We start from the raw sequence: 12,400 nt of genomic DNA on the forward strand, positions 1-12,400 counted from the left end.
TGATTGAGAACCACTTCCCATGGGGTTAAAAAAATTATTTGTTAATCACTGATAGTCTATAAACAGAAGTTGCTTTGTAAGAAGTGTGTGTATGTGTGTGTGTAGGTGTTTATATACATGTATGTAAGGAATATTTATGAACCGTTATTTGTGAACATGAATAATCAAATAAATGAATACCCACTAAGCTCCCTTACTAGACCAACATCATGAAAAATATATACCCTCACCCAATTAATAAGGAGTCTCTTTGTTATTACAATGATTTGGTTGTAAGTTAGTAGGAACAGAATTTGTTTGAGATTTGGCTTGTTGGGTTAGTATTGGGTTGTTGCTTGTTAAGTGTCTAGTTCAGTAGTGCATATTTTCTGTGTGAACATACAACTAAACCCTCAAACTTGTTCCTAGGAGATATAGCCTGGGATTTTTTTAAAAGTTCTTTGATATCAAGCACTACACTTTATTTTTTACATATTGGAAAGTATGTAAATATGTAAATATCTAGCAATTTCCTAAATAATTTCCTACATGCTTATAATTTTATTTACCTCACAACATAAATATATCAGTTTACCATTTTCAGTAGTTCTCAAATAAAGAGGCAAGCTTAACAGATTAAGAATCTTGAAAAAAAAAATACACAACTCATGAACACTAGAATTGAGTTTGAAACACCAGGCTTTCTTGGCCTATCCAGCATCCTGTTTTATGGAGAGCTTGAACATGTACAGAAACATAGAAATTCCTGTCTTAAATCGGCTTTAAACAGTGCTGTGGAAATCATAATTCTTTTAGCAAAATGGGAAAGTATGAACGCATTAATTACTTTTTTAGAAGTTAACACCTGGGAGGAATTGGTTATTTCATAAGGGAAGTAGAATTTGGGGTGGCAACCTGTGTTAATGTTGTCAGCCTGGGTTTATTTATTTGATTATTTGTTTTTTTGCCAGTGCTAGGGCTCAGACTTAGGGCCTGGGTGCTGTCCCTGAGCCTCTTTGTGCTCAAGACCAGCATTCTACCATTTGAGCCCCAGCCCCACTCTGGCATTTTCTGAGCAGTTTATTGGAGATTAAGAGTCTCATGGACCTTCCTGCCTGGGCTGTCTTCAAACTGCAATCTCAGATCTCAGCCTCCTAAATAACGATGATTACAGAAATGAAACACCAGTTCCCCACTGCTAAGCGGGGTTTTTATAATCATTTCACAAACAGGACATGCAGGGTCCTAGACCTGTTTTTGCTCCCCAGTGGCCAGAAACATGAGCCCAGTTTCATCTTCCTGACTGCTTCTTTAAAAGCTTTCATCTGTCTTTACCTTCAGTCAGTGTATAATTGTTTCACAAATCGGTTTGACTTGAGATTATGTCAACCTTTTAGACAAATCCAAAAATTCATTATTTCCCTGCTGTGTTTCTCTCAATGGAAGTTAAAAGAACTGAGGGGTTACGTTATGACTTTTTGTCTGTGGAATGAGACCCCTCACAGGAGAAGGATACATCTATCTTATGTACACCACACCTCCCGGGTGGCCAGAGGACAGTCCCCCAGGTCTCACCAGATAATGAAGTTAATCACTCTGTGAATGATTGTAATTGAATTTGAATGTATTACTGCTGAAAACTGGAAAAGCAGCCAGTGAGGAGAGAGTGTTTTCCCACAGCATTCCGTGGCAATGCATTCAAATTTAATTAAGATCATTCATACAGTGATTAGCTTTCTTCCTTGGAAGGCACTGGGGACATTTCTGCTAGAATTGCCTGCGTTTGGTCTTCCTGAGATAGGCCTATCTCCTTAAACAGAGTGTCTCTTCATTGAGCAAAGGACTGTGCAATCCATCCTTCACTGTTATCCCAATATGTGGTTTCCATTTTGGGAAACAGAACCCAAGAAAGAGAAACAAGGAATCAGAGCATGACATTTGAGCCTGTTGTCTCTGGGTCATTCTACCTGACCTTCACCTACAGTCTATGTGCCAGGAAGCAGGTTACTTAAATCTCTTGTGTTTGAGTTTCCTCCTGGGTAAAATGTTAAAAACACCTATGCTGTTTTAAGATTACACATTAGAATTAGATTTGATACAATACATTCTGAGCGTGGTTTGAATACTACAAAAAGGTTTTTTAAAGTCTTATTTTTAGAAGCATTATTCAAACAAAGTAAAATAGGTTCATTTCCAAGGGCACAATAAAGGGTACAGGGACTGCAATAATTAATGTCACGTTAAAGAATAACTAAAAACTAAAAGTGATACTTTCATTGTGGAAGCTGTTTGGGTAACAGAATTTACTAGGTAGATATATTTTCAGGTTGTATTAAGCTTTGAACTCTAAGGTCTCAGATCCTCTATGTATTGTTGGGATTTTCCTCATCAGCACCATGTTCTTTCTTCCCTATGTAAAAAATAGTTTAACTAAAGCCCACCAATAGCCAGATGGAACTTTCCATATATCTCCCATAGCACCTTCTAAAGCCTAAACCAACATCCTAAAATGTTAATAGATTAGAAATAATCCAAGTGATAGATGGACATGAGACCAGAAAATAAAACATTTTTTAAGTTATCGATATAATCATATTTCATTTTGAAAAAGGAATCATGAGTGTTGGATAATATTATCAAAGATTATCTATTTTGTAGTGATTAGGTGGATTTTAAATTTTTAACAGTCACTGTTTGCTCTTATGCCAGAAAATTTAGAAAATATTTAATTATGTGGTAATCTAGAATGCTTATTGAGAATTCTGAAAGTTCTTAAGGGGTATGTAGTCTAAATTTCTTTTGACCCAGATTGCCAGTTTTGTGTGTTCTGTTTTCTTCAAATGCTGTTTGAAGCTGTGTAATTCACTCTGCTGAAAATTTTAATTGTTTTGGAAGTTTGCCTAGGAAATCCAATTTTTGAGTGTATTGACTGGTATCTTCATTAATGTAATCTAATTTTTAGACAACATACAATGTACAGGGTACGACAGTGTTATGAGAAAAGTTTAGGAAAGATAAAACTTATTAGATCACTAAGTAGAGCCACTTTCCCTAATCTTTGAAAGAAGTTTACTGTTCTATTTTTTTTTTTTTGATCTAGTCATGGGGCCTGAACTCTGGGCCTGGGTGCTGTCCCTCAACTCTTCAGCTCAAGGCTAGTGCTCTACCACTTGAGCCACAGCACCACTTCCAGCTTTTTTCTTATGTGGTGCTGAGGAATTGAACCCAGGGCCTCATGCATGCAAGGCAAGTGCTCTACCACTGAGCCACCTTCCCAGCCCCAAGTTTACTGTTCTATAATAGATAATTTTCTCTTTAACTGACACTTTCTGTGTATTTTTATTTATTTAGCCAGAATTTTCTAATATTATCTCTGGTACATAGGAAGTCAGTAAAACAACAACAACAACAACAAAAAAAAAAAAAAAACACCAATTTCCTGCCTGAATTCCGTATCCTAATTTAGAAAGATTAAGTATAAGGTTAGCTTGAGTTATCAATCATCTGCACAGTTGAAAAAAAACGCAAAACTTTGGAAACTATTTGTGATTTGTCATTTTAAAGTTGCAATCAGCCTGTGGATCATTACTCTGCAGAATGTCCAAGAATTTGAAAAACTTTAAATATGTGTAAAAGTTGTCCTCTTTCATAATAGCCTACTGGCACTTTAAAATGAAAATGAAAATGATAACCAAGGAATCTAATCTGATTGGCTTCACCATGTCTCCTGCATACACCATTGTGTATTACATTGTGCTATTTTCTATCGAGTCAGATTTTTCTTCATTATATTTCCATGTTAATATGAACAATCTACCTCCTTGGTTATATATGCTTCTTTGTTATATACCAACATTGAGACAAGTTGGCTATTGAAAACATTGTGTAATGCACTAATTAGCTGAAAGGAAGCACAGGATGGGCAATGATGAATGAGACTGAATCAGGGTTGAACACAACTGGATAATTACGATGGAAAGTAGGAACTGAAATTGAAAGATAAGAAAGAGAAATAACCAGAAGCTCTGAATTCAATGCAGACCACAGAAAGGGAGAAGTGGGCATTGAACTTTATCCAGCCAAAACTCTAGGGGAAGACAGATCAGTGGACTGAGTTTGAGCTTGTAGTGAGAAAGAGCCGCTAGGTCAGATGCCAGGAAGCTGCTCCTCAGCTTGACTTGGGTGGGGTGCCTGCCCAGTAACGAAGAATGACATCACTTTCCTCAAGGAGGGGCAAGAGTCAAGCCAGGAGACAGACAGTTAGCTGAGCAAGGTGGGTCATCTGTTAGAAAAAGAAGTGACAGGAAATGAAGCCATAGCCCTAACATCTTTATTTCCTGCTCTTCGGCAGTGGTCATTTCCAATGTGAATGCCGACACCATCATTAATAGCTTTTATATGGTTGCTAAATATACTTTTCCTTTCCTTTCCTTCCACTTCCATACCTCCCATAAGTATATTTAGTCTCCTGTCCTACCATTTTTCCTTGAGGTGGGGGACTCAGAGATTTGTACCAGCACTTTCTATTGCTCTCCTCTGTGAAAGTCACAGTATGCCCAAATAATAACTCTGCCAGAATGTTCCCAATTTTAAAAAATGTTTTCTATTCCTGCAAAGCCGTATGTTTTGCCAAGAATGTATTGGAATGAATAACAGAGTTCAGACTGAGCTGGGTTGTTTTATCAGTCTCTTTATCGATTACATAAATCCTTAGAAACCAGTTATCCTTGTGTATTAATAAAAAGCATCAGTAATCATCACTTCTAGGATTATTATAAATATTCAAAGAGAGAAAACATTAAGTATTTTTTATCCTTGTTAGTATATAACAATAGTAGTGAAAAATAGTTGTTCACATTTATGGATAAATTATTTTAAGTAATGATGCCTTGTTATTACTATTATTATTAATTTTTGTGACAATATTATCTCTATGAGAAAACCTGCATGGCTTTGTTTTAAAATAACAAGTATACCAAATATCATTCTTGCAATGAAAAAAGACAAGATGAAGAAAAGGAATCTGAGATTAGGTATGGCTTACAGGTGACCATTATGTACTGAAGGCATCTTCCATACTTCCAACACAGTGAGGAATCTTGTGTGGAGAGCACAATTATAGCATGTGACACAGTCAGCACTAAAGACAGACATGATTATCAACTTACTTTTTTTAACTTCTGGATGTTCTGGTATTTCAGGAGACTGAAGAGTTGAATGAGTTAGTGTTCTTGAAAGTTAGAAATTAAATCTTCTTTAGCTTGGAAAGCTAAAAACGTATTTAAGTGACTAGCATGATGTTTGCACAATTACATGGCATTAGGATGCATTAGGATTTATTTAGTAAGGCACACATTTTAAATAGCTGCATTTCAAAAACAGAAGTGATTAAGTGAAAAGGGTCCTGTAAAACCACTCAATTCAGCTGAGCACTGGTGGCTCACACCCTGCAATCCTAGGTACTCAGGAGGCTGAGATCTGAGGATCACAGTTCGAAGCCAGCCCAGACAGGAAAGTCTGTGAGACTCTTACCTCTAATAAACTGCTCAGAAGTAGCGAGAAGTGGTGCTGCAGTTCAAGTGATAGTGTGCTAGACTTGAGCACAAAGAGGTTCAGAGATAGCACCCAGGCCCTGAGTTCAAGCCCCAAGACTGGCAAACCTCCCACCCCCAATTCCAAATAAATACAACTTGAGAAATATTGGACTTATCATCAATGCTACTCATTGTGTTATAGATTAGAATTCTCCAGTCAGAGATATTAGAAAACTATTCAGGTTAAGGAGAAAGGAGACAAAAAAAAGAAACAGAAAGCAGGATGAAGAGACAGGATGGAATAGAACCATGAGTGAACTTACAGCCACTTGGCTGTAGGAAATAAGGGTCACTGTGGTAGCTGAAAACACTAGACAGTGTTATGAGAGTACAGTTCCAGAAATTACTAGCTTCTGATCCTTTTCTCTATTTTGCCTATCTTTCCTCAAGATCCAGAGTTCTGGAGGAGAGGGTTGAACATAGCTTAATGGGGTGATATGACTTTGGCCCCAGAAAATCAGGACCATGTTTTGTTTTGGGTTTTGTTGGTGGTCCTGGGGTTTTGAACTGAGGGGCTTGTGTTTGTTTGGCAGGAACTGGTTGTTGTTTTTTTATATACTGGTTATTTTGAGACTGGGTTTTGTGTTTGTGTTTTGTTTTCCCCTGGATCTTGATCTTGCTGTTTTATACTTCCTACCATACCTGGTATAGCAGGCAAGTGCCACCAAGTCCAGTTTCTTCAGTTAAGATAGAGTCTGGAAAACTTTTGCCCAAGTTAGCCTAGAACCGTGATCATTCCAATCTCAGCCTAACCAGGATGATGGTACATACCACCAAGCTTGATTAAGAGGGTAGAACTTTTACCTGGGCTAGCTTGATCCACCTCCTGTCTCCAACTTCTGAGTGGTTAAATTTATAGGTATAAGCCACCATGTCTAATTGTTAGATTCTTTGTTATAATAAGGAGACCCACCAAGACTGGTCCAGCTCATCTCACTATGGGGAGTTCCCCAAAATGGAATTAAAAGCAGTTTCTAAAAGGAGATCCAATGAGTATCACAGAGACTAAAAACAAACAAACAAACAAAAAGCCAACAAAATGTATTCATTGTGCACTTGTGCACATACTCAATTTCAAGTAGCCACAAATAAAAATGGGCATAGAAGAAGAGGCTATTGTTATAGGAAGATTTATTAACAATTTGATATATTATTGTTGGCAGAAGTATTTACATCTCTCTCTCTCTCTCTCTCTCTCTCTCTCTCTCTCTCTCTCTCTCTCTCTCTGTCTCTCTCTCTCTCTCTCTCTCTCTCTCTCTCTCTCTCTCTCTCTCACACACACACACACACACACCATATGACCTGGGAGTTAAAGTTTGTGTGACAGTCAAATTACAGAAGCTGTACCAGATGGGAACCTGGTGATGGTGGCAGCTCCTATCATAGACCCTGTATCAATTAATCTAAAGTTCCCTGCAGTTTTGTTCTGAGGCATTAATTTCCTTGATGTCAGGCAACCTTGTAATTGGGTTGTGATGTATTTTTAATGATATTTATTATCTTCGAAGTGTTTCTAGAAAACCAAATGAGACATGTAATTTAATTTGATTCAGACCTTCTTGTATATTTTGTGCTTCTTTATATGTAGCATAAGAAAATCAACTACTATTTTATTGTTATTTTTTGTTACATAAACTCTGGGCATTTGGATGGGTTCCTAAGAGATATATAGAGTCAGATGTACCTAAAAAGTAAACAAGAATTCAATTCCAAGGGCATTGTACTTTACCACATTTAACTTTCAAAAAATTACTTAGAGTTGCTACTGGTTAATTGCTTCAGTGATCCATATCCAGCTTTGTCAACCAAAGGAACAGTTTCCAAACTCAGCTTAATCTGAATTTTCCCAGCTGTACTGTTCATAGCTTTGATTTAGCTAGTATTTTTCCATTTTTATGAAACTGTGGCCCAAGACTGAGAGAAGGTTGAAGAGTCAGCATAAGATGGCTTATTACTGACTTAATCATTTCCTATTTGGTTAAGAAAAGCTAGTTTTGTTTTCTAACGCTCAGACCTTTGAGCGATAGTCCAGTGAAACTCTCCCAAGAAGAGGGTGAATTGAATCTGTCACGCGACCACAGCACACAGCTGTGGCTATGGATACAGCTGTGTGGACTCTCCAATCTTCTCACTTGTTTTCAACGCAAATAGTGTAGGAGCTGAGTCCAGATGCATTAAGGCCAAAGAGTCCTGGATTATTTAGGGTCTAAAGAATCCATGTGTCAGTTAGAGCTTTTATACTTTCCAAGAAATTCGATCCATTCTTTTAATAGCATTGAACTTAGTTAACAGCTGCATTACTTTCAAATTGCTTTGGAGATCTCAAGATTGGAATTCTTTTTTTGAGTCTCTCTAAGGACCTTGTAGATCACCACTGTGAGCTATTTGCTTGTTTCCATGCCTAGATATGAAGTGAATTTTTAAACAATTGGCATATTTTGCTCTAAGTGAACTTAGTCTATTGATCAGAAAGTAAATATCTATTTTGTTGGTGTCATTGACCAAGATGAATAGTTCTGTGTGCTGAAACAGTATAAATAGTATCATGAATATTGAAAGTAGAATAAAGATTCAGATATCTACAAAAAGAGAGGGGGCGGCAGATGGAAGAAAAGTGTGTCCCCAGTAGCATCCCAGGATGCATTGCATGTCATGGAAAGATCACAGATTTCCTTAAGAGAGGGAGAATACTCCACATAATGTTTCTGGGAAAGACCAGATTCTTTGAAAAGGAGAACCAAGAATAATTAGTTCAGGTCAACAGAATTAGAGTGACCCTCATAATGAGTCACAGGGGCTCAGCTCCCTAATTACCCAGAATTTAGAGCTCAAAAATGTAGTCCACAAAGAGGAGGAATTTGCAATAGGGATTGTTTTCTCTTCTTAATTCCATCAACCTCTTTCCTAAAAAGGTCAAGAGCATTTGTATTTGTGTAAGTTAGAGTTACAGAAAAAATTCCCAATATGTACAACATTGATTTTTCTCTATTTCCATTTGCAAAGCCATGTGAGTTTAATACCAAACCAATCCTAAAACCCATCTTTTCTCTTTGGATATGCATGAAAATATTGTCCAGGTAGTTTCTCAAGGAAAACCAAAGGGAAGAGTTTCAAAACAATTTTCATTGCTGGTGTGGATAATTAGTAAATCATCTTCCTTTTTTCTGTAGGGGGAGGGTAGCTTGACTTGAATTAGGAGATGTACAGAGGAAAAGTTGCCCCTTTTTATTTCAGTACTTTTTTTGTATAATCACCCACTTTAACTTGACCAAAATGTTTATAATAATTATGGTAGAAACATATGCAAATGTATACACATGCATTAACTGAAATATGGTAGATTCAAGGGAGATCTCAAAAAGTATGATTCCTTGGAAAGCCAAAATCAAAGTTCAGCAAAATAAAACACCAAAAAATGAGTACTTGAAAGAGGTGAAGTGGGGTCAAGGGGTAGAAAATGAAGAGGAGCCGGGCGCCTGTGGCTCACGCCTGTAATCCTAGCTACTCAGGAGGCTGAGATCTGAAGATTGTGGTTCAAAGCCAGCCCAGGCAGGAAAGACCATGAGACTCCTATCTCCAATAAACCACCAGAAAACCGGAAGTGGTGCTGTGGCTCAAGTGGTAGAGTGCTCGCCTTGAGCTGAAGAGCTGAGGGGCAGCACCCAAGCCCAGAGTTCAAGCCCCACGACCGACCAAAAAAAGAAAAAACAAAACAAAAAGAAAATGAAGAGGAGTCAAAAATCCAATGTGTAAGAAGAATGAGGGAAGAAGTAGGTGGGGAGAGGAAGGGTGAGAATGTTGAAAGGCGTGACACTGATCAAGATATATGTGAAATGTCAACTCCTTTGTGCATCTACTTTAAGATAATAATAAAAAGAAAGGAAAAGCAAAAAAGAAATACCTAAATGTTGAGTGCTGAATAGAAAAGCATGTGAGAACAATAGTTCCTGGTACATGCAGGATCTAGTGTAGTTTGTGTGATGACCTGCTTAATTTGACTTGTCTTTTGGTGTAAATTTTTAAGTAGGACATTTTCAGTTTTCTTTTTTAAAAAGCTGTAAGTGTCTAACATTTTGTTACCACTTTCAAGTATGTCCTTGCCTTGATGTTTAAACCAACATGGCCCTAACCCACTCAGATTAACCTTGCTGATGATGTAAACCATGCCAGGTCACATGGCTCATGATTAAAGATGCTACACTTCCCACTTCTAATAATGGATATTGCAGGCAGGTGTTTAAATAACATGCCAGATGTGCATGGCTCCTTAAAAAGCTAAAAATAGTTACTGAATTGCTAATTACACTTCTCTGTTTTGCTGATATTAGATTCTAGAACCACATTTCTAATCTGTAATTATTTTCCTTCATCCACTTTCCCTAGAGTTTTATGTATTATTTTTTTAATTACTTGACTCTGTTAGTGGTTGAATTTCTATGTGAAGTCCCACTGTGATATTTCTAGGTTCCCTCTCTGGTGGTTTTCAAAGAGTAAACAATTTTTAAAAAAATAAAATAATTTCCTAATGCTGCCATAAAGGCATGCTAGCTTTGAGAAACAAGTTCATTTCCAACCAGGATAAAAGCAGTATATGTCCATGATTTAAAAAAATTGAAGATTGCACAAGAGTCAGAATGGAAAAGATCCTAAAGACTGTAGGACAATCCAAGTGTAATGACTCAGTTCATGGATCTCTGTTTCTGATCACTCACTAAAATATTAAATCTTATCCAGTTATTCTGCTTTACAAGTGATATATATAAGCAATATAAGCATGTTTCTTATTATAAATTTTAAAAGCACAGATTTTTGTTATTGTTTGTTTGTTTTGAGACACGGTCAAGCTATGTTGTTCAGGCTGGTCTGGTATTTGTGAGCCTCCTGCTTCAGACTCCAAAGTGAGTGCTGGTATTATAGGCATGTCCCACCATGTCTGTCTTAACAAAAACAAAACAAAACACTTTAATGGGTCTTCATTGTTTCATAGGATTGATGTATTATAATTTCTTAAACACCCCTTATGGTTATCATTGTCTCCTAATTTTTATCTAGCTATACCCTTCTGGCATACCACCAGCCTTTTGAGATCTAAGTAGTCTGTATTTGAACTCTAATGTCATAATATATGTGAATCTAGAACCATGGTCAAGATGACCTTCAGCTTCGTGCCCTTTAAGTTAGTGCCTTCTCTTGGTCTTTCCCTCTGTAACAATGCTTGCTATCTTGAATGATCACAGACTTCTCACCTTCCTTAGATTTTCACCCCAAACCCAATTGCATGCAAACATTTCGAGTTAACTTTACCTCCTTAGAGAAGAATTCAATAAGTTCATGGTGGATTCTGCACAATTATTCCATGATCCACTCCAGCTCATCGCCTAATCTTAATGCCCTTGGTGAGACTCTTCCGAGTATTAAGATTTCTCCATTCTGTCACTTTCCTTCTTTTAGAAATCAAAATATTTGTTAGGTCAATCAATAGTGCCTTAAAGTTTTCTTTTGTAAAGAGAGTGTTAGCAAATACGATACAAAGGGGTTTCATTGTGCTATTACCATACATGCATGTAATGTACTCAGATCAAATTCTCCCTCTGCGTTGCCCTTTCTTGTACCTCCTTCCTAGTTTCCTGTCATTTATTTAGTTTTGTTCATACATACAGTATTACTAGTTTGATATGTTTACTCTTTGGGTATTGGGTATAGCCTCCATTGACTTGCCTACCTTTATTTTCTCTCTCAGATCAAGGTGGCCATGTTTGCTGGATTTTTTTTTATTTTATTACAAAGATAATGACATTGTTGTTTATATACATCTTGCACCAGAGATGCATTTGTTGGGTATGATGCAAGGAAGAATCATAGAATGGGAAATCTTGATCTCCAAGAAGGATATAAACTTAATCATTCCAAATATCTTTTAGTCCCTGTTTGCTCTTCACACACATTCAGCTTACATTATAGGTGCTTTCAGTCCATGATTAAAAAAAGCTCACAACCCACTGCCTTTTATCCATGTAACACTTAGGAAGTGAGCTATAGATTTGGTATTCTGTCGTGAATGACTACCTCATTTAATCCAAGAAGTTCACATCTATTAACCCATTTTATAGAAATGGACCTGAGGCTCAGGAATTTTGGTGGTTGTGTAGCCCATGCTGGTCAGGACTGGAAGGCTAGGCATTCTGGCTCTTTCTAAAGGATAATTTCCTGTTACATCTTAACATAGTAAGTTTATGGCCATACTCCCTCATACCTGGGGGTTTCCTAAAGCATAGCTAGATCAGATTAATTTTTTGAGCTCATCGTACTTCTATTCTTTTTAAAAGACTAGATTGGTAACATAATCATGTGCTTTTTTTTCTTGTTGGTTGTGGGGCTTGAACTCAGGGCCTAGGCACAGTCTCTGAGCTTTTGCGCTCAAGGCCAGTGCTCTACCACGTTAAGCCACAGTACCATTTCCGGTTTTCTGCTGGTTAATTGGAGATAAAAGTCTCACGAACTTTCCTGCCTGGGTTTTGAATCACAATCCTCAGATCTTCACCTCCTGAGTAGCTATGTTTATAGGCCTGAGACACTGGCACACAATTAAATCATGTGAATTTTTAAGATGACATTCTCTAAGGCTTATTCTCTTAGATTATTTTTTCATCCATTTGATTTTGAAGTATAATGATGAAAAGTAATTAAGATCTCAGCAGGTTCTTAGAGTTAGAATCCTCAGTTAAGGTAGGACCGTCTGGTTGCTTCAAACCAATAGAATGGTCCTGGTAGGCTGGATTGTTACCAAGATGGCAACTTTAGCACTCCAAGGCCTAGACATCATGTTG

General features: G+C 37.2%; 1 protein-coding gene across 6 annotated transcripts in view; it reads left to right on the forward strand.

Annotated features, from left to right (window-relative positions):
- Dock10 (dedicator of cytokinesis 10) overlaps nucleotides 1–12,400 on the forward strand; it is a 204,911-nt gene that overhangs the window by 36,476 nt on the left and 156,035 nt on the right. The gene's annotated exons all lie outside the window — the stretch shown is intronic.

The sequence above is a fragment of the Dipodomys merriami genome, unplaced genomic scaffold (genome assembly GCF_024711535.1).
Source record: "Dipodomys merriami isolate MVZ:Mamm:240054 unplaced genomic scaffold, mDipMer1.0.p SCAF_1, whole genome shotgun sequence".
NCBI classification, from domain to species: Eukaryota; Metazoa; Chordata; class Mammalia; order Rodentia; family Heteromyidae; genus Dipodomys; species Dipodomys merriami.